Source organism: Adiantum capillus-veneris, chromosome 8, assembly GCF_014529385.1.
Source record: "Adiantum capillus-veneris isolate H3 chromosome 8, ASM1452938v2, whole genome shotgun sequence".
Taxonomy (NCBI): domain Eukaryota; kingdom Viridiplantae; phylum Streptophyta; class Polypodiopsida; order Polypodiales; family Pteridaceae; genus Adiantum; species Adiantum capillus-veneris.
Window position 1 is genome coordinate 133,286,118 of NC_140938.1, and position 27,155 is coordinate 133,313,272.

General features: G+C 41.5%; 1 pseudogene; it reads left to right on the forward strand.

Annotated features, from left to right (window-relative positions):
• LOC147452987 (uncharacterized) overlaps positions 1-19,050 on the forward strand; it is a 33,753-nt pseudogene extending 14,703 nt beyond the window's left edge.
• Positions 19,051-27,155: the final 8,105 nt, after the last annotated feature.

Genomic DNA, 27,155 nt, shown 5'->3' on the forward strand with positions numbered 1-27,155 from the left:
TTCCTCTGTAATTACACTATTTGTGTATGGTTGTCACCCACACAAATGCAATGGCAATTCTGTATGATTATGTTTCAATTGAGATCTAGCTGCATAGAAGTTCCTTCGATGGATACCAAGAAGCCTCGATGCAGCTGCTGTATTTGGTTTTATGCTTGTGGAATTCATAACCATCATGATACTCGCCCATTTAATAAACAACTCTGTCGAGATTTTTGGTCTCTTGATTACCTTGAGAGTGTTGTGCATTCCATTAATCAATACCCTCTGCTCATCATTGGAAACCTCACCTCCTGTAGATTGAATTTTCAGGTTTCTCAATGCTCGATGCTTGAGAATGCTGCTGATGATTTCCTCCTTTGCCTTGTTGTCAAGACCCTCTGTGCATTGCTTGAAAAACTTGATCACCTGTGCAGTAATTTTGTGGTGCTGAAATTCATTAATATCGACCTGTTTAATTCTAGCTTCCCTTTATTTGATTCTCTCGCGATATGCGCACTTTTGGTTTGCTTCATAATCCTTGATTACACTCTGTTTGCATGAGCTGCACTTGACTGAGTCACATTTAAGGCATGTGCTACTTGTTAAACTCACAACATCCTCAACTGGAATGATTTCCACCATCTTGTGAGTCTTTGAGAGGTGGAAAGAGGATGCCAAAGTGGGTACCCTGTCCAAATCTAAGCCCTAAACACCAGCTAGGGATTCACATGCAATGTGTGTGTGTGTGTGTGTGTGTGTGTGTGTGTGTGTGTGTGTGAGAGAGAGAGAGAGAGAGAGAGAGAGAGAGAGAGAGAGAGAGAGAGAGAGAGAGAGAGAGAGAGAGAGAGAGAGAGAGAGAGAGAGAGAGAGAGAGAGAGAGTAGTAATCGAGGAAGGCAAGCTACTCTGAGAGAGAGTACATGCTCAGCTATGGAGATGGAAACTATAGCGAGAGAGAGAGAGAGAGAGAGAGAGAGAGAGAGAGAGAGAGAGAGAGAGAGAGAGAGAGAGAGAGAGAGAGAGAGAGAGAGAGAGTAATGAAAAGGTGTAACAACCTTCGATCCTGGTCTTTGTCACGTTTTTCAAAATATCATTATTAAATTCACTCAAAAGTTTTCCTCCACCTTTAGATTTGGGAGGTAGCTACCAGGGTGCTAGTGTGCCCGGGACACAGGTAGTAAGTCCCCCTATTCATGCATCCACCCTCCAATGGAGGTAAATGGAAAACTCTCCATGGAAGATTCTTCTCCCTTAGTCGACATTAAAAAGTACAAAAAACTTTTGGAAAGCTTAATTTTCTTGTGCAACACCAAGTCGGATACTTCTTTTGCAGTAGGTGTTTTAAGCAGGTTTTCCAACCAACCAAGAGAATCTCATTAGAAGGCAGGTATGCGAGTTCTTAAGTACAGCAAAGGTACTTTGGCCCATGGCATTGCCTATGGCATTGGTACAAATAATCTTAGTGGGTATTGTGACTCTGATTGGAGTTTAAAGCTGCTTGTTTTGCAGCTTGTGAAGCAGTTTGGCTAAGGCGAGTCCTCATGGACTTAGGTGTTTCTCATCATTCAACAACAACACTTCAATGCGACAACCAGAGCTGCATGGCGATTGCCAAGAACCCCGTCTTCCATGCACGCACAAAGCATATTGAGGTTTAGTATCAATATATTTCAAGAGCTAATTGAGGATGAAATTGTGGAGCTAGAATATTGTCCTATTGAAGATAATTGTTATATCTTCACCAAAGCTCTAGGGAAAGACCAGCTACTTCAACATCTTTTGTAGAACCAACTCCTTTATTTTATTTTCACTTCCATCGTTAGCCACATCTCCATTGTTGACATCTATGAACACCTTGACAAACACCTCCTTGCTATCGTTGGAAATCTCATCTGGACAAAAGGGCAACGTGGTTACGCCACATTGATAACATTCCGCGACCAAGAATTTCTTTGCGTGGAAGTTGTTGTCAACTGTCTTTGGATACAAAATGGATTCCCACAAACTTGTGTGCTACCATACTACCTTGTTTGCAAAGCACTGAGTTGCATCATTACTGCTACAACACACGAAACATTTGTAGGTATGAGCTTTTCCATGATGCCGAAACTTATTTTTCCGGATGTGATTGAAATCCTCCTTGAGGAATAACATCTGCACATCATACACACAACAACAAGTATACCGTTATTTTAGCTTTCAAACAAAGAATGGCTTCATGGCCTCAAAAGACTTAAGAGACAACTCGATCGTGGGGTGTGTTCATTTGAATCTCTTATACAGTTCCACCTGAGATACAAAAACAATGTAGGTTAGAATCCTTGAAGATTACACAGAGATGAAAGCTTCAAAAGTTACAATAACCAGACCCAAAAGTTGAGAGTAAAGTACCAAATTTGAAACTGAGAATTCAACTAGTAGATATTTAAGCACAATACGAACCTCAGAGACTTGGTACTATGCAAATATTATCAAAGCCATTGTAAATTACCAAAATGAGTGCTTTGGGTATTGATTAGTCTTAAGTTTTGTAAGGTCATTGGATAAAGTACCAAAGTACCAAAGAACTAATGACCTGGTAATGTGCAAATACTACCCACAACATTGTAAAGTGCGAGGTTTGGAACTTTGGGTACCAATCCTAGGGACTTGGTGCTGTGTAGATTGCAGAGTACCATGATTGGTGGTTTGGGTCATGTACATCTCTAAGTTTTGAAGAATCATTTGATGAACTATCTAAGTTCCAAAGCCTCAGTGACTTGGAAATGTGCAGATACTACACACAACATTGTACCAGGTTGGGAACTCTGGGTACTCTTAAGTTAAGATTACCAAACAAAGAATACTACAAAGATACATGATAATAGCAGTCCCATGGACTTGGTACTGAGAGATAGTACCCAAGCCATCCTTAAGTACCAAGATTGGTGGTTTGAGTGTTGTACAGGTCTAGGTTTTGAAGAATCATTTGATGAACTACCAAAGTTCCAACACCTCAATGACTTGCTACTGTGAAAATACTACACACAACATCATGAAGTACCAGGTAGGGAACTCTGGGTACTCTAAAGTTAAGATTACCAAACAAAAAACACTACAAAGAGACATGATAATAGCAGTCCCATGGACTTGGTACACTAAGAGATAGTACCCAAGCCATCCTAAAGTACCAAGATTGCTGCTTTGGGTGCTGTTCAACTCTAAGTTTCAAAGAATCATTTGATGAAGTACCAAAGTTCCAAAGTCTCAATGACTTGGTATTGTGCAAATACTAGAAACATCATTGTAAAGTGCCAAGTTGGAAACTCTTGGCAATCTAAAGTTAGGATAACCAAACAAAGAATACTACAAAGAGATGATATTACCAATCCCATGGACTTGGTACTGAGAGATAGTACTCAATCCATCCTTACTACCTTCCTTGGCCTCAAAGCATATTGCCTGTAGAGGTAGAATTGCTCCCCTTGAAACTATGTACATGGCTGCATGATACCAAATTCAAACCTATTCATGCTATACATAACCCAAGTAAGAGGCAACATTAACTAAAATTGATAAGATGTACTTGAGAGTCATCTAGAAAATGAACCGGATGTTTCACAACACTCTTCTCTTCAATTCGGAATTTACAAACGTCCTTTTTATTAGGAGAGACCCTAGTATTCAATGACCAAAATGCATAGACTATATCCCTTGTTATAGAATTCACATGGGTCCCACGAAAAAGAGATCTTTGATAGGCAAACAATGGTAACACTTCATCCTCATCTTTCATGTGTAGCCGAGAAGTTGCCGTTGCAATGTTTCTACAATGAACACCTAATAATGTTGCAATTTTTGGATTGATTCACCGCTGAGCCACTTATAGTGTCAAGACACGGGTCTTACGAGCAAGGCCCTACCCTAAAGGGGGGTCACGGACCCCGGCCACGGGATAGCTAGCAGTGTGGACAGGGGATCCTAGGGCTAAGAGCCTATAAGTATGGGCGGTTGGGTGGAGGATCCAGGTCTCTAGCTCCTAGGGTTCTTACACTGGTATCAGAGCAAGGTGGAGAGAAGGGCGAAGCAAGGAGCTATGGAGGAGGGATGCATGGTGTCTCTCTCTTCTCTCTCTCTCTCTCTCTCTCTCGCTCTCTCTCTCTCTCTCTCTCTCTCTCTCTCTCTCTCTCTCTCTCTCTCTCTCTCTCTCTCTCTCTCTCTCTCTCTCTCTCTCTCTCTCTCTCTCTCTCTCTCGATCACTCGCTCGCTCTCGAGTCATGGGATCTCAACGGCTTCTCTCTCATCGATTTCTTTATGCACAATTCATGCAAAGTGCGTACATGCAAAGGGTTGCATGCATGCAATTTGTGTGCAAGGCCGCTAAGCAAGGTGAAGAAGTCAAAGCCGACAAGGCCAAGCCGCAGTGTAGGCAGGGCCACTTGAGTCGAGGAAAGTTGGAAATCGATCTCAACAAAAGTAAAGCAGATCGGGCTTATTGGGCTTGCAAGGCAAAGCTAGGAAAATTTTGACCCTGTAGCGCACTGTGATTTGGCCCATAGCTCATATGGTGAGCACTTCTTGTAGGGCGCAAGTTCCGCCATAGCTGCAGAGGGAGTTTTTGCTTTTTTTTTTTTTAAAGTTTGTCCTCATGTCCACCGCCCAAGGGGATTAGGTCCCTGCCAGTTAAGGGGAGGTGCCTACGATGAGCCCCCTCCAACCCTATTCGTCTTGTACGACAAAGCCAGGACAATTTTGACCTACACATCGAGTGCAGTACACGTTTCAGCAGTCTTGCAGCTTTCGGGTATTGTATGCCTCATGCTTGAGGGTTGCCAATCATCATTACGAGCAACCATTCAAGTTCAAGCAAGAGGGGTGAAGACAGTCAAGGTCGCATGAAGCTTGGATTTTGGCCTTATGCACGGTTTGTCAATTCAAGGAAGCACTTCGGGAAGGCCCTCGAAGCATGCTCTTCCGCTGTTGTCATGTAGGTTCTACGCGATTGAAATCGCACGGTTTTGGGAGGCGGTATCCATAACAGATGGTGCATAAGTTGTACATTGTTATGTTCAAGCAAGGCTCGCTTAGCCTCCAAGGTGACGTTTTGATTGTTGAGCACGGTTCACTACGTGATTCGACATGCTTGGCATGCATGCTCATGTGTCATTGACAGATAGGCAAGTCACATGGTATGCAGTAATTTTTTGATTTGGTTATGTAATCATCTGCACTTTGCTGGGTTTGTGAATGTCAATTTGTGCCGTGATTACTTCCCAAGGGGTGTATTGGATTTCCAAGCATGGCTTGAAGGTTTTTACAGCAAGGCTGTTATTGGCGCCAGCCAATTCCGGTTCTCGGCATGGTTTCTGAGCATTGCAGTTCTCACACGATTCCAAAATTGGTTGTGAATTGGGAAGGCCCTTGACAGCCTGAAGTAGAGTAGTTATTGAGCATGTGCTTGATAACTCTAGTCTGCAATGAAATGAATGATCATGGCTATCATTCATAGAGCCAAACAGGTACAAGATGCATTACTTGAACGTGTTCTGCTGTTTTGCCATTGGATAGTTCCGCTGTAGCTAATAGCTCTTGCACTGTCGAGCAATCTTATGACTCTCAATCAGTAGCCAAATTTGGCAAGGACAATTCTCTATGTAATTTGACAAGGTCAATCCTTTTCTGCTCAGACGTATGTGTGTCACCAAGAGCATCTGTTAGCTCTGAGCTTTCATCTCCCCACGTTTGGCATATGCTATGAAAATGTTTGCAGATTCTTTCATTCCATATACGACAGATGTATGTGATCCAAAGGGTGAATATACATATGCGACAACTCTCTCTCGCACGGCAGATTTGGTTATGAGCCACCTTTACGCGAGCTTTTCCTTTGGAATTTCATGACAAATGGTTGCAAAAACAAATACCAGGTTAGCCAAATTTAAGTTTTTCTTGTTTTTTCTATGTTTCCACTTTACTTGGCAATTACTGTCATTGTGCAAAGCAATGTGCTTTGGAAATTTTACATGAAGAAAGGCTTCTCCATTGTGTCCAGGTACCGCCCAATGACTTGGAGTCAAGGGCATTGGTACACAAGCTTGAGGAACTGGCAAAATAGGGAATATTAGCTCACACAATCCCTACCAGTTTACACTGTGCAAGGCACTTATGGTTTTGGTTCTCACATTTGAGGCCATCACTCTCGGCAAGGTATGCTAGCGAGATAGATTCGATTCTACCGCTTCACGCATTACACTTCCGCTATCACACTCGTAACTCTGTCAAGGACAGAATACGTGATGGATTGTTTCACCTGATTGTTGGTTACTGTCACCACACAACAACACTAAAAGGAACCTAAAATTTGGACTTAATTTACAGGCAAAGTTCCAATGCCTAAGTCATTTTCATACAAATATGACCCCTACACGGAAGGTAGGTCAAGATGTGTTTGTGTTTGGATGTTACCTCTCTCGATGAGAGAGTCATACCTCAAAACTATGGAATGCTTATAGGATAAGTTTCAAGTCCGGCATAAGATGCGTCAGAGCACACAGCTTTGGTACACTCTAAAAACTTAAGGAAAGTTCCTCAACCCAGCATGCTCTTCTTCTCTCTCTCTCTCTCTCTCTCTCTTTAAGGGAATAATGAAAATCTTCTCAGAAGCTTTTGATACATGTTTTGCTCCTGAGTTAGCCTGAGCCACGGTGCTCTAACTCTCAGCTAGCACGTGGCTAAGATGCTCCTCAAATTAGTCTTCATCGGTTCGTCCATTGAACACTAATTTGCACAAGGGCTATGAGCCACACAGGCTAAGAGCCATTGTCCGGCCAAGGGTAAGACCCAGCTATTGGCTTTTTTTTTTTTGGGTGATTGTTTTCAAGAGTGAACAGATCTACCCAGGGAAGTATACATCGACGTTAATGTACAAGCAAGAGTCTTGTCATAACGGATGTTTAGGGTGTCATTTTTGCACTACAGGTTTTCAGTGCGACACTCAAGTTGAGTTTTTAATACTCTTCAACTCACAGCAGCTGATCTCTACAAGGAAGTACAGATGCAACAATCAGTTGCGATAGCATGGCTGTCCACTAGAGCTCGACAATTCACTTGTGTGGATTTCTAGCTCTCTCTATAGCACTACAGAGTGTCTATGGACATAGTGTTTTGGGGTACGACCCGGCGGGTGACTGCTACATCATCCCATCGGCATTGATGATCACAGTTGATCTGCCTTGCAGATCAAAGCTTGATCTCTCCCTGTTAGACTTTCAAGGAAGAATTCCGCAATCTACCACGCGGTAGCAGACAAACTCAACTTTTCAAGTTGATTCCAATCAGTATGTACACGGCTAACTATGTTGGTTATCGTTAACTGCTACTTAAGCAGTTTCTACAAAGGGTCTTACCAAAGGGTTTGACTATGTCGATTTTAACCAAAAGGGTTCGATTGCAAGGACAACACCCATGGTTCCCAGTGCAATGCTGTTTGATTTTTCAGGTAGGAGACATGCTCCTCTACGCTTGAATACGGGTAAGTGAACATTACGTTCAAATTTCCAGGTACACATCTATTAATTTGGTGTTATTTCATTTTTAGTATGCTTTGCTTGGTTTTTTCAAGACGTATACGTACGCTTGAATGTTACAAAGCCATGCCAAGGGCATGACGGCACAAAGTATTTTGGGCCAAGAGTCCAATCTATCTTTCTGTCTTTTGCTGTTACGAACCTACTTGTAGGGTTCAATTTGGCACATGTTGTCACATGGGATACAACATGGTCTAGGAACTCCAGGAGATCGGTTTAGCCATTGTGGAGCAATGAATGAGGGTCCCTCTCACTCTTGTCGCAGAGTGTTTGCAGTTACCTCCACACACAAGTACATCTCGTACTTGATGGATGTCACTTTTCTTGATATCCTTGTTTGAGACATATTCCACATGTGGAGAATATGAGTCTCTCGGACTAACACTGGCGCCAAATTTCTACCAATGTGTCGCGACGAAGTCCGTAGGTGCGGGTCGTATCCATTGGTTCGACCATTTTGAGCACACAGTATCAGGAGCAATTTCAGTGCCCAGAAATTGTCGGGTACTACGTACAAAATAGTTATGATTACAAGTGCTGTGAAACCCCCTTAACAGAGGGTTGTTTCTACATACAACTAAGTATGCTATGTTCATGAGAATGTCTCATGGTTGGTACCTAGGTGTGACCAGGTTGTCACATCCTATTATGGTCCAAAGTCTCGTCATGGACTTGCAATTCAGATATGTTTGTGTTAAATGCATGCACACTAGGTGTTATGGGCCCTAGTGTTAAACACACACTTATTCGGAGCGGCATGCGAATTCATGGATTTTATTCTTTCTGCACCCTTTTGCACTGCCAGTGCAATCTCTCTTGCAGATTTCGTATACGTTTACACCCTGCCATACAAGGTGATGGCTGAATATGAGTGTTTGTGATTGGATTCTTGAAACTCCAATCTGCTTTCAACCTAGTTGGTTGTCTCCATTCCATATCGAGTATATGGCTAGATACTCAATGATTGAGTCATAGTTTGTCGTCATTCGTGGGTGACTTTCTGTAAGTGGTTGAGGAAAAGCACCTCACTCTTACTACTGCTATTCATCCCAAGTAGGATGGGCAGTTTACAAGCGTTCTATTTAGTACTAAAGGATATGCTAAGTGCATACGTTAGCAAGAAGTGAAACAACTGGATCGATTACCTTTCTAGTTTGGAGTTTGCTTCATATGATTAAAGGCATGTTACGGCTACTTTTAGTCTCTGCCTGTTATTCTCAAGCTATCAACCTTAATCATCAGTTTTGATACGGTTGGCTACTGGCAAGAGACCCTAGCAAGTCAAGGACTTGGTTGCTGCTGATGAATACGTCAGCATAACAGTTTCATGGAAAGATGAGCCGAGGTTATATTGCAAATTCAAGTACCTCCAGAAAGTTTGAAACTTGGGTATACATTTAGACACCTCTTCATTATGATAACTCGTTTAACATACTTAAGTGAGTTTTAAATGGAGTCGTCACATTATGTTGGTTACGGGTCGGTTAACCAAGATGGTTGTACAGGGACAACAATGTGGAAAATGAAGATGTTATTCTTGATTTCATTGAACCTCCCAATGAACCGGGTTCTGATTCAACAAACCGTTGGATCCGTGAGGGATGCCACGGTGGAAAACATTAGTGTTCTTATCAAGATACCACCACTTGTGTTTTCGAGGACGAAAACTCTTCCAAAGGGGGAGTAATGTCAGGACATGGGTCTTACGGGCAGGTCCCTACCCTAAAGGGGGGTCACGGACCCTGGCCATGGGCCAGCTAGCAGTGTGGACACGGGATCCTAGGGCTAAGAGCCTATAAGTATGGGCGGTTGGGTGGAGGATCCAGGTCTCTAGCTCCTAGGGTTCTTACATATAGTATTTAAAACCATGCTCAAAGAGGTTTTCTTGACGAAAAGTTTGTTTGCAAAACAAGGGACCTTGAGCTGGGTAAGTGTATTGCAGATGCTAGAAATAAGATCGGATTCAACATCGATGACTTGAAGCTTTGAAAATGTATTACGTTGCACTAGTTCCTGGAGGAGCTCCTTTTGCTTGCTAGCCAAAAGACCTCATGTTCCGTTGTGCCAACATCAGGCCACTGCTGAGAAAATATTCTTCCTTGACTTGCATGTTGAAGCTCTCCCAATGATGTTGGGAACCCTTTCCTTGCTTCTTTGTTGATGCTTCTTTACAACCCAATAATCTCTCATGTAAGCGAGGTTTATGAGAGATGAAGTGGCGGGAATGCTCATGATTGGAGTAGTATCCATTTTGTGTTCAATTGTTGGCTCATAGGCATCAAAAGACAAGAAGCTCTTTGAAACCGATATCTCCATTGGCTTGTGCAAAACTGTGTACAGCTCACGCCCACAGAGAGAGAGAGAGAGAGAGAGAGAGAGAGAGAGAGAGAGAGAGAGAGAGAGAGAGAGAGAGAGAGAGAGAGAGAGAGAGAGAGAGAGAGAGAGAGAGAGAGAGAGAGAGAGAGATAGATAGAGAGAGAGAGAGAGAGGTTACTATGGCTGTGGTTCTGGCTGCTCAGACCATGGCTAGCATTGCCAAGACAAGGAGACATTGTTTCTGCTGTAGATTTCCATTGGCATACAATCCGTGGGCACGAGAGCCATGCACGCACACACACGCACAGAGAGAGAGAGAGAGAGAGAGAGAGAGAGAGAGAGAGAGAGAGAGAGAGAGAGAGAGAGAGAGAGAGAGAGAGAGAGAGAGAGAGAGAGAGAGAGAGAGAGAGAGAGAGAGAGAGAGAGAGAGAGAGAGAGGTATGGTTTTTACCTGCTCCCTGTACTTCCCCGCCCTTCCCCCTTCAAAAAAGTACCCGGACAAGATGAAGAATCTCAAGGTACACAATAGAGAGTATATTTCTTAGTGTGCAAATAGAAAGATAAAATAGACATAGAGTGATGGTTGTATATATAATGCATTGGGGGGGGAACCTCCTAGCTAGGAAAAGAGTACCTTGGGTGTCCTAAGTGTGTTCACACACATCACTACTACATATGTGGTAACGAATCCTCCCTGGGTGTGATACGGGGACTGAGAGCTGGCACATAGTCTATAGGGAAGTGCATCAGCGTAAGGACATGATCAATCCACAAAGAGAAGCAAGACCAAAGCTTTGGAGAAAGCTTCAAAGTTCTCATGAGGCAATGCCTATGTGAGCATCCCTACAAGGCTGTCTTGAGTTGCCACACATAAGCTATGTTTATCTCTCCTCATGTCTTTAATGACTCCACCCGTCAGTTTTCTTGCTGCCACAAAGTAAAACACCACCACTTTGTGAGTATAGATATAAAACATATAAAATAGAGGAAATTGATTAACTAATACTTCATTTTTTTTCAACAACAGATTCACTAAAGGTTTGTTGTGTCAAGGACACCACATTTTGTGCCACCAGTACTTGCTTTCACCTTTGTAGATCTTGTTACCATATACATGTGGTAGTGATGTGTGTGAACAAACTTAGGATCGCCGGGGCATTTTGTCCCTCACTAGGAGGTTTTTTCCCCCGTGCATTGTATATACACCCATCATTCTAGGGCTATCTATCTTTCCATTGCACACCAAGTTTACATTCCCTATTGTGTGCCTTGAGCTTCCTTTGTCTTCTCCAAATTGTGTGTGTTTTCTGCAACCGTAATTCCAACAATTGATATCAGAGCAGGTTGCATCCTCCGAGGCTTAGTCGCCAGCAACTCCAACACATGCTTGCTCCTTTTCTCCAATTTTTGTGAGCTTTAGCAAGAATTTGTAGGTTGGCAAACATTCTAAGAGAAATCAAAGAGCTCAGTCTGCTAAGATATTTGATTCGGACTCATTTTGACCTCCGTTTCCACTACAGGTAGTACTGCACAAGCTATTTTGTCATTTTGTGCAAAAATTATATCATTGCCATTTTTTTCATAACAGGTCCCTTACGATATTTTATGATTTGTTCTATATAGCATGTGTTGTTCCCTCTCTCCTTATCCTCTTTTCGGGCAGTTTTCACATCAGTTGCAACATTTACCAAGGCTGACAACAACACAAATGTATTCAAGATGTTTGCTGTTAAGGACAGATTGGATGGGGACAACTACCCTATGTGGGCTTATATGATGCAACATGTTCTTGTGTAGAAGGGCATTTGGAACATTGTGTAGGGTATTGATATACGTCCCGGTTCTGAGAATACAGGCGATGTTGAGGATGTTGCAGGTCTTGCTGTAAGGATTGCTGCTGTTACAGTTGTTTTTCCTATGGCAGAACAAGCTCGTTGGGATGTAAAGGATGCACAGCTCATGTGTTGATTGTGTTGTATGTGAAGTGCACCATTACTGCTCACATTTGTTCAACAAGACCTGGAAAACAGGCTTGGGATATTCTGGCTGATCTTTATGCAAGCCGCTGATAGACCGCTTTTGGCGTGTACAAAGTAGCATTTATATGCATGATCATATGTAAAAAAAGATGTAAATACATGCATTTGGAACCTTTGCAAAGTGGTTTCAAGTTCGAAAAAAGGCGCAACGTGTGAACATTGTAAATATGCGTGTTTGCGTGTTGGCAGTCGAGCATATATACATGCCTGGATAGGGTATCGGGGCCTTGGATATGGTTCTAGGTGGCTTATTTTGGTTAAAGATAATGTGTTTGAGCTTTCTAGAATGTAAATAATGCAAGTGACAAGTATGGGTACCCTCATCCCGCTCGAGAAGTTTGACACATGCGGTAACTGTCTATTTGCGACGCCTGATCTGCGGTGATACGTGCATCATTCTAGAAGTGGTCAAAAATGGAATGTGGGGATGTGGAAATGTGATTTGGGTATTGAGGATCAAGTGTACAAAAATTGGTGAATTTTGGAGTCCGTTTGAGGTTTTCCCACAAAAAATGCCTGCCGGGGTCAAAAGTGGAAAAAACTCGGCCAGAAAATGTCAAAAAAGGTGTGAAAAGGCATCAAAGTGCCACATCAGTGACGCTTCCGTGAGTGCTTGGGCTGAAGGAGCATTTTGGAAGCCAAGTTTTGGCACTTTCACCTCTCTGTGTGGGGAAGGAAGCAGGGTTCGTACAGGTGGTCTAGTGCAGTCCCGTTGCGTTCCCGTCCTATTTTCGAGTGTATGGAGGAGTGAATGAGAGCTTTCTCTCTTCAATTTTGCACTTGGGAGAGTCTATGGAAGTTCTGAGGTTTCCATGGATGTGTGTGTGCAAGGAATTGAAGGAAGAAGGTGCGGCTTTCTGCAAGACTATGTGACCCTGTATCGGTGCCATTAGGGTTGGCGCTACTCCACAGAGTCCAACATAGTGGAGTTTGGTGAAGGCTTTGCAATGGTTTGAGAGTGGCCTTTTGTGGCTGGAGTTTTTGGGTTTTTGATGGTTTTTCTTGTATATTTTGGTCACCATCAAGCGTGATTTTCAATGTTGATCACCTCGACTCACCTTGTAGTGTCTGTAGGCAGGCAAGGGCTTGTAGGTCAAGGCATTTGGAGTTTGAATTGAGCTTGTGGGTAGAATTTTTAGGGAGCTTTTGAGTGGTGGTGAGTGAGGTGAGGAATTTAAGTAAATTCCTTGTATTGTGTTGAGTTTTCTGGGTGTGTGAGTGTGCACACGACATCTTTTGCTCCATCATCCTTTGGCGATCCCGCTAGGGAGCGGAAATTTGCCGGTTGTGCACCCAGGTGAAGCGGTTTTGCTGTGAAGTTCGAGCTTCATTCAAGACTCAGTGGTGGTTTGGTTGAGGTGCAAGACTTCAACTTTTGTGGAGTTACTCACGCAAGGGAGAAGCCAGTCCGAAGAGATGGCTTATAGTCAATTTTCTATGTATCTATTATTGTGGGGTCAGTAGCTTTTGGGTAGCTTTTGGGTCGGTTCTCTTACAAAAGCAAGGAAGGAATTTCAAGCCAGTTTATTTTGAGAGCAAGATGAAGAATTTAAGTGAGTTCTCCTACACGGAAATGGAACAGTGGGTATTCGCCTTGGTTCTTGCTTGTCGAAGGTTTAAAACCTATTTGTTGCCCCAAAAGTTCTATGTGCTCACCACGTCAAATCTTTTGCCGGATGTAGTACAACATTTGAAGCCTGGCAAGCGCATCTTAAAGTGGACTTTGGAGCTTCAAGAGTATGAGTTTGAGTTTAAAGTGGATCATTATGTTAAAGCTCACTTGGCATACATAGTGGTACATAAGGGGGGGGAGCTTCCATCTTACCCAAGGGTTGACAAGGATGATCATGAAGAGGAAGTAGATATTACAGATGCATATACAATGATGTTTGATGGTGCATACAGGAAATTTCTTCAAAAGGCAAGTGGTGGGGTAGTCATTAAGAACCCAAAAGGCGATGTAATCTTTTCTAGAGCTTACGATCTTGCTGAAGCTGAAAGCAACAATGAGGCCGAGTATCTCACGCTTTTCCTTGGGTTGAAGCAGTGTGTTGAGTTTGGACTGAAGAGGGTCATTGCAAAAGGGGATGCATTGCTAGTCATGAATCAGTTTCTTGGTTTGTGGAATGTTAAGAAAGACAATTTGAAGAAGTGGTTCTATGGCATCAAGAAGCTTTTGAATGAGTTTGAGAAGATACAATTTAATCATGTTCCTCGTGAGCAGAATAAAGAAGCTGATGAGTTGGCTAGGAACAAGTTGGATGCCTTGGTAGCTCCTTTAAAGGTCAAGGAAGCCTTGTATGCAGGAAGGGAATCATTGCAAGATGTAGAAGTATTTCTTGGTAAAGGGCAATGTCCAGAGGGCATGTCAAAAGTTCGACGTTAGAGAATAGTTGCAAAAGCAAGAAACTACACATTAGTAGGTGAGGATCTCATGCTTTATGGCAAGGATAGCATTTTGAGAAAAGTGTCGTACAAAGAAGAGATAGGCTTGATTTTGGAGCACTGCCATGAAGAAACAGGCCATCAAGGCAAGGATCAGGTTGTCTTTTGTGTTTTAAGAGCAGGTTACTGTTGGCCCTCTATGATGAGAGATGTTTATTTTTGGTGCAAGTCATGCCATGAATGACAAATGTTTGCAAATCGGAAGCTTTTGGCTCAGCCTCAGAAAGCTATAATGTCTTTTGATGCATTTGCAAAATGGGGAGTAGATGGGTACATTATATTCCTAACAAAATTCACAGATAAGGGTTTTACAAACATGTCTTGAACGCACGTGATATGGTAGTTTTACACATAGTGAACCCCCTGAGGAAGCTCTTATGCCCATACAAGTGTAGTTGGATGCCTTGAAGTTGTTGTGCAAAATGCAAGGTGAGCATAATGACAAGTTGCAAGAAAGAATTCTTTCTCTAGAGTTGCTACGAATGAATAGAGAGAAACCCAGTGATTATTATCTTCAACAAGCAGAGACAGGGATGGAGAAAATGAGTAAGAGGCTGCTAGAGAAAGAGATCAAAGAAGGAGATTTGGTGATGAAGTATGATTCTCGCTTGGATTTTACTTTTCAGAAGAAATTGTGGGACAAATGGTTGGGTCCATACAGAGTGAAGCATATATTTCCTAATGGCACCTATGAATTGGAAAAATTGTCTGGTGAACGTTTGCACTATAGAATAAATGGTTATAGACTGAAGAAATATTTTGCAAGGGATGTGGTTCCAGATGCAAATAGTGTCTTGGTTGAGCATAAATGCTCTACCTAGAGGGTGGGCAATGATGATAGACCGCTTTTGGCGTGTACAAAGTAGCATTTATATGCATGGTCATATGTACAAAAATATGTAAATACATGAATTTGGAAGCTTTGCAAAGTGGTTTCAAGTTCAAAAAAAGGTGCAACGTGTGCACATTGTAAATATGCATGCTTGCGTGTTGGTAGTCGAGCATATGTACATGCCTGGATAGGGTATCGGGGCCTTGGATATGGTTCTAGGTGGCTTATTTTTGTTCTAGATAATTTGTTTGAGCTTTCTATAATGTAAATAATGCAAGTGGCAAGTATGGGTACACTCATCCCTCTCGAGAAGTTTGAAAAACATGCGGTAACTGTCTATTTGCGGCGCCTGATCTGCGGTGATACGTGCATCGCCCTAGAAGTGGTCAAAAATGGAATGTGGGGATGTGGAAATGTGATTTAGGTATTGAGGATCAAGCATAAAAAATTTGGTGAATTTTGGAGTCCGTTTGGGATTTTTCCGTTTGGTCAAAACTGGGCCAAAAAAGGTCAAAAAAAGGTCAAAAAAGGTGTGAAAAGGAATCAAAGTGCCACATCAGTGACGCTTACATGAGTGCTTGGGCTGAAGGAGCATTTTGGAAGACAATTTTTTGCACTTTCACCTCTCTGTGTGGGGAAGTAAGCAGGGTTAGTATAGGTGGTCTAGTGCAGTCCCGTTGCGTTCCCGTCCTATTTTCGAGTGTATGGAGGAGTGAATGAGAGCTTTCTCTCGTCAATTTTGCACTTGGGAGAGTCTATGGAAGTTCTGAGGTTTCCATGGATGTGTGTGTTCAAGGAATTGAGGGAAGAAGGTGCGGCTTTCTGCAAGACTATGTGACCCTGTATCGGTGCCATTAGCGTTGGCGCTAATCCAAAGAGTCCAACAGAGTGACGTTTGGTGAAGGCTTTGCAATGGTTAGAGAGTGGACTTTTGTGGCTAGAGTTTTTGGATTTTTGATGGTTTTTCTTGTATATTTTGGTCACCATCAAGCGTGATTTCCAATGTTGATCACCTCGACTCACTTTGTAGTGTCTGCAGGTAGGCAAGGGCTTGTAGGTCGAGGCATTTGGAGTTTGAATTGAGCTTGTGGGTAGAATTTTTAGGGAGATTTTGAGTGGTGGTGAGTGAGGTGAGGAATTTAAGTAAATTCCTTGTATTGTGTTGAGTTTTCTGGGTGTGTGAGTGTGCGCACGACATCTTTTGCTCCATCACCGCAATGAGGCAAAAATTGCATTGTTGCGTAAAGAGCTGGAGTCGAAGATTATGCAGGAGGAAGATGATATAGACACTTTTCTTGTTTGTGTCATGGATATCAATGAGCAGCTTATTTCTATAGGTGAAGTCATTTTAGACATTTCCCTTGTGGAGACTGTTCTTGACGCCTTGCTAGACTCTTACCAGACTTTTGATAGTACTTGGAGACTTATGACCCAAGGAAATCCTGAAGTTGTCAAGTTTGATGCATTGTGTACATTGTTGTTGCAAGAGTCCCTTTTCAAAAAAAATAGGACTAGATAGCATGTAGTTGAACTAATTTTTAGTGCTACTCAAAGAAAGGGTGCTAACAACAATGCAACCACTTCTTATGGTTCTTCTGTGAGTGGAAAATAACCGGTTCCTAATACTTCTATTGGCAGCAACTCGTCTAGAAATTATGGTGATAAGGGAAAAAAGAAGATGCATTGCCATTATTGTAAAGCTAATGATCACTTGATCAAGAAGTGTCCTAAATTGAATGCCAAAGAGGCTAAGAAGAAAGAGGGTGGCTCCATTACAAATGCTGGTTCCACTCCAAATGCAGCTATTGTTGAGTCTTCGGTGAAAGGAGACTATGATGCTAATAATGATTCAGAATGGGCTTTTAGTGTAGAGTGTACCTATAATCCTACTGGCCATGATGCATTCATGTCAATTGCTATAGATTCACAGGTGTGGTATTTTGAAAGTGGTGCTACTTGTGCCAACATTGCCTCTTATCCAATTGAGGGAGTTAAAAAGATTGTGCTTACTACTGCAAATGGTACTTCTTTCACACTTGTTGATGCACTTTATGTACTTGATATCTCAGGGGGTTCCCCGGGGAGGTCACCTAATAAAAATGTAACCTATCACGTGAGTTCAACAGAAGGGTATTTAAAGTTCTTGAAACTTATAGAAATATATATATAGAAGGGAATTATTTTTTCAAATTTGAAAAAAACTTACAGATTTTAAAAGAAAAGGGTACATTATATTCTTAACAAAATTCACAGATAAGGGGTTTTACAAACATGTCTTGAACGGACGTGATATGGTAGTTTTACACATAGTGAACCCCCCGAGGGGGGTTCATCGTTCAGTACCCCCCTATATAACGTGCATTCATGGGTAGTAAAAAAAAACCCTCTTTAAACATGTCTTATTGAATAAAATGACTCCTTATTTAAGGTTTTTTTCCAAACTTGAATATAAAAACCCCTTATTTTAATATATCTCTGTTAAATTGCCTAAAATTTTGCATTTTAAAACCCCTCCTTTTGAGCTCATGTACATTAACGTGATTACATAGTGCACCCCCCGAGACTAGGATCAAGAAGAATCTTTTGTCTATATCTGCACTTGCTAGACTTGGTCTTGTAGTCAAATTTGTGGATGACAGATGTAGAATACATGATCTCAGTTTCGGTGATAAAATTGTTGCATCTGGCATTTTATGCCATGGGTTGTATAAGATCACTTTGTATGACAAGTGAGGGTAGAATTTTGCAAATGTAGTTGTGGATTCAAAGGCTATTTTAGATGCAAAACTTTTGCATTCACCTTTTGGTCATCTGAATTTTTCCAGTTTGCTACGTTTGCAAAAATCTGATATGGTTGCTTCTTTGCCGTCTCTTGAAGCACCTGTCAAACACATTTGTGAAGGTTGTATTTTGGGTAAGATGCGGTGTGCGAAATGGAGATCATTTCAAGCGAGAGCAGTTTCTAGCCTGCTTGCATCCTCGAATCAAGGAGAAGGTCGAGTGTGGTGGTGCAGAGGACTATGCGCAAATGGTTTGCTTGGCGAAGGTAAATAGCAGGAAAGGAAAGAAGAAGCTGGAGATGGGCTTGTTGAAGCCTGCAATTTATGGGTTTATCTCGACAACGAACCTTCATCATGTGCCAAGAGGAAGTTCAAGTGTCAAAGAGGCAACTGCACTACCATTAATAAGTCATTTTGGTCATTTGTTTCAATTTGTGCCTCCAATTTTGTGTGCTTCTGTACAAGAGTCTATTAGCCCGGCTAGCAAGGATGTGGTCTTAGCCGAAGTGTGTATGCATGAAAAAGCAAATGAAGATGTGAAAAGCTCACAGGGCAAGTTTGAAGATGTTGGCAAAGCGATGGTCAAAGCTGTGCAGGAAGAAGCTAGGCAGGGGGTTTGGCAACCTTGCCCTGTCGATTGTGTTGAAGAGCGGAAATGCATTCCAGAAGGTGTTGGCGATGTCGACCTACCAAAAAATTAGGTCATAGATGGCTTTCTTTGTCACGAAGCAAATGATATGTTCGTACAAGAACTCCCTGAAGAGCAGGTTAATGTTCAAACAAAGGTGGTCGAGCAATCCGATTTTCTCTCGCATGAAGTGGTTGACGATGAAGCATCAAAGGCTATGGTGGACAAAAATTGGCATGATGAGTCAGGTATGGAGTGTATGCCATTTGAAGGACCTACAACAGAGGGTATGCTTGAGAAGTAGGTAGGCTTGGTTCTCCAAGAAGAAGTTCCATTGAAAAAGAGGCTGCCAAAGGTTTGTGCCATGTTGGTGATGGGCACGTTGCTGAAGGTTGCTTTGCAGGCACCTGTGTACTGATTGCAAAGTTTTTTGGAAGAAGATTATGGTATGGAGGTCTCTCTAGCAGGTAAGAGGATAATGGTGTATGGGGCAGATGCTTCACAGGTTGGTTTACAGGATTTTTTTGTGTATGAAGCCGGTGTATGGATATATGTTGTTGAAGATCGATGCTATTCAAAGTTGTACGAGAGGTTGGTTTTTGGGTTTGCAGGTGAAAAAAGAGGATGGACTATGCATGTAGTACAAATGGATGGCGATGCTCAATACCACCAATTTTATCCAGGAGGAGTTGAAATCATGCTTGGGAAAGCTCATTGCTTTCCATTTGACCCTAGAGGGTTCTACAGCAGATGAATCTTTCTCCATTAGGAGAAAGCTAGACTCACTTTTGGGCCTTTCAGTTCTAGAGAGAGAGTGGCGCTCGACCAATGAAGAAGAGGCTAACGTTACATTGAAAATCGACATTTTGGATTCAAACTCTCTTTAAAAAAGGGAGGAAATATTATTTTTGCTCATCAAATTGCACAATTTCATGCTTTCAAGGCATAAATGCTGTAAGTCGTACTAACTCTGTACCGAGGAATTTCAGAACTTTCATTGAAGACTCTATCTAGTATATTTGTTCCCGCCCAAATATGACTTTGAGTAGCTCTACTTCCCTCTCAAAACTTCTTCCCTTTTTCATATTTGCGTTAACCTTTCTGTGTATTCTATTGCACACCATGTCTACTTCTCGAAGGCCTAGCACTACCATTGACTCTGTTAGCATTTTAACAATTACACTATAGACGATCAAGCATGAATACCATCTCGAATAACTATCAGAAGTTGGGTTCTACTGCAAACTAGGAGGAGGAAGAGGAGGAAACGCAATGATTTTGTGGAGGCTTTTAAGGGACAAGTTAAAGAGTTTAAAGTATGTGCACAAAGCAAGCGGGTGAAAGAGGTCCTCTTACAACATGCTTTCCAGCATGCAGACTTAAGGTTTCAAACATCTCCTCCAAGTTTTCCAAGGCATCGACCCAACTGTAAGTTATTTTCAGCATCTCTCTTAGTGCATGATTATATTTGAAGGTTAAGTGGTGGATATCATCTTTGGTAAGTTTTAGATATTTATCCATCGAATAGGACAGATAGGCAACCAATTGAGAGCATAGTTGGGATTTTTTATGCTTTCCATGCGTTTATTGGTGAGCAAATGTACCGAGGAAGACAACACAAGGAACTTGGAGATAATGGTATTTTCTTTTATGATATGTCATATGTGGAAATGAGAACTTTCATTGGTTGGGGTCGTGTTGCTCCTTTGTCACTTCCATCCTTTGACAACAAGGATTAGTCCTTGCCAGCTTCGCAAACTAGTGAAAGCTTTAGGAATAAGTTGTTTCAGGATATACAAAAGTCCCTCAAGTATTCAATTGCCACAAAAATAGTTTGGCTTGCACTATTTATGCCTCTTGAAGTGTTTGTAGATTTTTTCTTCGATGGGCAAATAAGAACTACCGCAACAATGTTCATTTGCAAGTCTGAGAGCTGTTTGGACTTTTTAGATGAGAATTGGGATAGGAAACAATCACATAACAAAATCTGTATTTTGCAAAAGAAGTCCATAATTTGCAAGTTCATTATAAGCTCTCAAAATTTCTTAGTATCGTTTTACTACATTAGATATCATCTTCTTAGTGGGCAGCTTATTCCACTCGACCAAGATATAGAGAACAGCCTCAAGAACAAACCTTTATCAATGGAGCTCTACTTTTGAGACATCCTACTTACTGTGATGGAGACAATGTCCAGCACAACTCTTGCACAGCTCAGGATAGATTTTATATGTGAAGAACTTCCACTTTTGTTGGGATTGTATGCATTCAGTCTCAACAATAGAAAGGTGCTTACTAAATTGATAAATTTTGATTGTCTTTAATATATTAAGATAGAATCTAATTTCTTCTTCTTTTCCGATTCCAAGACGCAAGGAGAAAACAACATTGTGCAAGGAGTCACTAACAAATACACTTCACTTAATTGCTTCCACCGGAAGCTAGGTCACAGACCTTGTGCACGCAAAGAGCTTTGATGGCATGCAAACCATGATGTACTCTTTAAAATACATATTGTGTTGTTTCTATCAATATTTATACAAGTAAATTTCTCCCTTTCCCTCCTACTGTCCTCTCCCCTGGTTTGCGCCACTCGTCCCCTGTCCTCTCCCCCGATTTGTGCCACTCGTCCCTTGCCCTCTGCTCCGGTTGCTGCTACTTTTGCCTCTAGGGACGCTGTTCTCGAGCATCCTTTTGCTTCGCTCAAAATCATGGGCCTCTTCCATGGCTTCCCATGCTTCTTGCACCTGTGAAGCTTCCCTCTGTTTTTGATCTTGTCGTCGATGTGTAGCCCATTCCTCTTCTTCTGTGGCGTCCGCATAATATTGATTTATTGCTTCTTGCATATTTCAAACTTCTTCTTGAGTCTGATTGTGGCGTTGCGTCATTTTGTTAATGCGAGCCTCTTCAAACTCCTCAGCTCTTGCCGCTTCCTCTCTTGTGCATCTGTTTACTAAGATTATAATATGCTGGATGGCCATTACAAAAAAATGTCGCACATTGTTGGGGGTGTAGTTATGTAATTGAAGTTCCTGTAGAAGCATGATACAAACATTTGTTGCTTCATACAAACGTTGCAGCAAACAATGAAACAACACGATTACTTACGTTCGGTACATCCATAATTCGACCGAGGAGCAACATGGCATTCAAACAGGTTCACCAGCCAACAACTATAGTCATCAGTCTCCGTGGGTATGATTACCCGTTCGTGTCGGACGGTATTTCCTAGATCATGTTCTAACAAAACATGCTCTACACAACATACAAGTTTTTTCGCGGCACTACATACATAACCACGTGAGTCAGCAACACATTACAAAGAGACACTGCTTTACAAATGTACCCAAATGGGCCTTACATTTTTACATGATCGTGAAACGCCCTGCTTTGCCTGAAGTTTGTGTAGTAAACAATCTTAGCTTCCATGTCAAATAACATCAGACTCCAATGCTCACTACAAAGACACCATCAAAGATGAGGAGAAAGATTCTAAATGCAACATGGTTTTTACAAGGCAAGAAAAAACTCACGATTGATTGTATGCAGTGACCAGAAAGCGCGCTAGATCAAAGTTGACTCTGCTAAACCAGTTCATCAGACTCAAAAAGGAAATTAAGTTGTTATGCAGATAAGACGATATCAGCAGATCTATTATGTATACTTTGTCTTAAACCTTAGGGGGCAGAAGCGAGATAGCGTGGCTAACATGAATAAATGGCAGAGATTAGACTTGAGGTATTTCAGCGGGCTGTCACTGCCACAACCCGTCAGTCAATACCGAGTGAGTGGGGCAGCTATCGAATTCCATCCGCCACTGACTCACTTGGTATTGACCCATCTCTTTGTTGAGATGTAGAGAGAAAGAGAGAGAGACCAGACAAGAGACACACCATATACACTCCCAAAGACTGATTCATATTGAGGACAAGATACAAATATATAGGTGAGACCAAGTTGAGCAGAGTGAGCCATATATAGCTCCAACACCCCCACTCAAACAAAGGTCTCTAGCTTTGGATGAAAAAACCCTTGGGGAGTTCAAGGGAAAAACCCAAGCCCCTAGACAATGTGAAAATATGAACCAGCGATGATGATGTGAAAGTGAATTGTGCATCTATGTGCAAATATTCAAGTGACTTAGAGATCACAATGTGCAAATGTGGAGTGTGCATAGTGCATGGTACCTAAAAGATTACAATGTCATATGTACAAAGCTATTACAATAGCAAAGAAGCTAATCTAGAAAGAGTGAGGTCGAAGCAACTCCAAGCTCCGAGCGCAAGAGAATGAAACGTGACTCGTTGAGGCCTTTGGTCAAAATGTCTGCAATCATCTGGTCACTTGGACAGTGTTCAACCATAATGGTTCCTTTGCGTACTTCATACCTGACATAATGATAATGGACAGCAATGTGCTTTGACTTATTATGTTGAACATAGTCTTTTGCAAGACTAATATCACTTTGGTTGTCACACCGCAAGGGTGTGCTAGAAAGAGGAGAGTGACCAATATCAACCAGCATTTGTCGAAGCCAAATCAACTCACGAGCTGCAAGTGATGCCGCAACATATTCTGACTTAGTCGTAGAAACTGCAACACAACGTTGTTTCTTGCTAGTCCAAGAAACAAGACAACCATTTATAAAGAAGCAATTTCCACTAGTAGATCGCATAGATAAATGTGAGCTTGCCCAGTCTGCATCTGTGTAACCCAAAAGAGAAAGAGATTGCATAGAATCCGATGTGAGTTGTCGTCGATAAACTAAACCAAAATCTGTAGTGCCTTTCAAGTATTTCAACACACGCTTTGCAGCAGACCAATGCTTAAGAGAAGGACATGCAAGATGTTGTCCAAGATAATTAGCAGCAAACAGAATATCAGGACGAGTGTTCATGCCAACAAACTGAAGACATCCAATCAAGTTAGCATAAGGTTGATTTGTGACAAGTCGACCGCCATTGTCAGAAGTGTTCTTCGTAGAGCTTGCAAGACAAGGTGTGTTGGCTGAATGTGCAGATTCCATACCAAATTTTTGAATAGTATCTGCAATAAACTTTGACTGTCGAAGGAATAAAATACCTTTTGTACGGTTTCGTTGGATTTGAATGCCAAGACACGAGTGAATCTCTCCAAGATCCACCATATCAAATGCAGAAGACAATAACTTTTTCACTTGCTGAAGAAATCCCAAATCATTGGAAACAAGGATGGTATCATCCACATAAAGAGCAAGAATCACAAAACTGCTACCTTGGCGTTTTATGTATAATTTGGGGTCTGACGAGCAAGAGATGAATCCTTTAGAGGTGAGAAAAAGATCAAATTTTGTATACCAGGCTCACGAAGCTTGTTTGAGACCATATAGTGCCTTATGGAGTTGAGCAACAAGGTCTTCTTTACCTGGAATAACAAACCCTTCTGGTTGTTCCATATAAATTTCCTCTTCCAAGTCACCATTAAGAAAAGCAGTTCGCACATCCATTTGATGAGCTTCTAAATCAAATTGAACAGCAAATGCCAATAAAACTCGAACACTTGTAATGCGAACAACTGGTGAAAAAGTCTCTTGATAATCAACACCAGCTACTTGGGAATAACCTTTTACAACTAAACGTGCCTTGAACTTGTCAAAAGATCCATCTGCTTTTACTTTTGTCTTATACACCCACTTACATTTAATAGCTGTACGACCAGGAGGTAATTCAGTTAGTATCCATGTACCTTTAGAGATAAGAGAATCGTACTCTGCTTCCATAGCCTCTTGCCATTGATCCTCTTGTGGTGAAGAGATAGCTTCATCATAAGTAACTGGATCTTCGGAAGTAGAAAAAGCATTATCAGCAATATCGTCATCATAAACATGACATGAGCCATGTTCAAAATCAATAGGCAGATCAACAAAAATATCAATATCATCATTGACAACATTCGGAATGGATGGTTGTGAAGAGGAAAGTTGCTCTATAGGAAGAGTTTCATCTTCTGAAAGAAATGGAAAAGCTTGAAGCAATGATTTAGTATCATCAGAATCATCCATGGACCATGAGCCTCCCATAAGCTGTTCGTTAAAAGTAGCATCACGATTCACAATTACTTTCTTGGAGGAAGGGTCATAGAATTTGTAGCCTTTGGAAGTGTCAGAATATCCAATAAAAATAACTTTAAGACCAGGAGCATCAAGCTTTGTTCGTGTTTCTTTGGGAACATGAATATAAGCAATACATCCAAAGGTTCGAAAATGAGATACAAAAGGAATGTCACCTGTCCATGCTGTGATGGGTATCTTACCAGAGGGTGCAGTAGTAGGAAGATGATTCTGAATAAATACTGCTGTCAAAGTAGCTTCAGCCCAAAAAACACGAGATAAGCCAGAATGAATCAACATACATCTTATAGCATTGAGAATAGTGCGATTCTTTCGTTCAGCAACACCGTTCTGTTGAGGCGAATATGGAATAGTGTGTTCATGATGAATTCCAATGTCAGCACAGTAACTCATAAACTCTCGAGAAACATATTCGCCTCCATTGTCACTACGAAGCTTCTTAAGGCGACGACCGGTTTGAAGTTCCGCAGCCTTGTGGAATTGTTTGAAAACAGATAAGGCTTCAGATTTTTGTCTAAGTAGACATACAGTCGTATACCTTGAGAAATCATCAATGAAAGTAATGAAGTAGCGATATTGTGATCTCGAAGAAGGTAGAGGTCCACATATATCAGTATGAACAAGATCCAATATGTCATGAGAATGAGTTGTATTTGAAAGAGGAAAGGGTTTGCGATTGTGTTTCCCAAGAGCACAAAATTCACAAATTCCCATATGAGGATGAGCTTTAAGATCCATGCCATGAACAAGATCACGACGTTGAAGATCAAGGAGTTTTGAGAAATCAGCATAAACAAAACGGTAATGCCATACTTTGCAATCATGATCACCTGGAGCAGTGACAACATTTGCTACAGCATCGTTGAGAGAGAGTTCAAACAAATTACCATTTCGAGGAGCAGTGGCTATAGTCTGTCCATCTTTCTCAATTCGGCATTTGGTATGATCAAACCCAACAAACAGACCAAGATCAACAAGTCTAGCAACTGAAAAAAGATTACGTTGAAGATCTGGTACATGTAATACTCCTCGCAAAATTCGAGTGGAAGAAGATAAGGTACCAAGATATAAGTCTCCAATACCCTTTACTTGACAAGTAGTATCATCAGCAAGATAAACAACACGTTGAACTGGCAGTGGATGATAGTTATGGAGCCACTTAGACTGATATGTCATATTTCCTGTAGCACCAGAATCGACAATAAAAAGTGATCCATCGTGTACATGAAGTATTCTGTCTAGAGCAACTGAACATAGGACGCAGCTTGTTTCTGGTACAATGTTGTTTCAATGTTCAGTAGCATATGCTCTATTCCGATCTGTGTCGAATCGACGCTTATAGCACATATGAGTGGGATGATCAGATCGTCCACAATATTCACAAGAAGAAGAAGAAGAGTCTCTAGATAAACGTGGTTGTTTTGTGGTAATATTGTGTTCTTCATCATATTGACGTGCCCAACAATCATCTTCAGTATGGCCATTTCTGTTGCAGTAAGAACATTGCTTATTAGGAAATTTGAGACGAGAGAAAATATTACCGCGACAGCCACCTGTGCGGTTTCCTCGTTGAAATGGACGCTTTCGAGCATAAAAAGCCCGTTCCATCTATTGTGACTCAGTCTCCTCGTGTGAAATCATAGCTGTTTCATGACTAGCATTACGACGTTCTTGACGTTGAGAGTATTCAATTAAAGACATGCAGGCTTGGTCAAAATCAAGACCATCTTTATTAGAGAGAATAGTAACAATGTTATCATAAGAAGAGTCCTTCACCGTATCAAGGAGAAGTGTAATCAGTTGCTTTTGTGGAACAGGATCACCGGCAGCAGCAAGTTGATTAATAATTGATTTGAAAGATTCAATATGTCCCGTCATGGCAGTACCCACTTCATATTGTAACTTGTTAAGCAACCTCTCAAATAAAGTATTTCTGTGACAGATTTCTTCTGAAAGTTTTCAATAAGGTACTTCCATACGTCATGAGAAGTAGGCAGTTCGTACATATCAAGCAAAAGGGAATCAGTAAGAGCAGAAAGAATATACCGACGAGCTGCTTTATCACGTCGTTTCCAATCCGTATAAGCAACATTCCAATCTTCAAATATAGGTCCTTCAGTGATAAGCACGTTATCATTATCCGTATCAACAGGCTGAGGCGGACAAACACGATTTCCAAGAACAACATCGGAGAGTTCATCGCCTTCAAGAATTAACAACATCTTTGCTTTCCAGCCTGGAAAACCTTGACCTTGGAAAGGAGGAACAGAATGCTGGCCAGAAGGAAAGCCGTTGACGAGAATATTCATAGCCATATCTTGTTGCGAGAAGACGTATAAGATAAGATCGCAGAATTTGCACACCATATATGGTGAAGGCCGCAATTGAGAATGAGAGAGATATGAGGACTGCGTTCTGTCAACGATAAACGTAAGAAGGATGCTCAAGGAACTTCCAAAG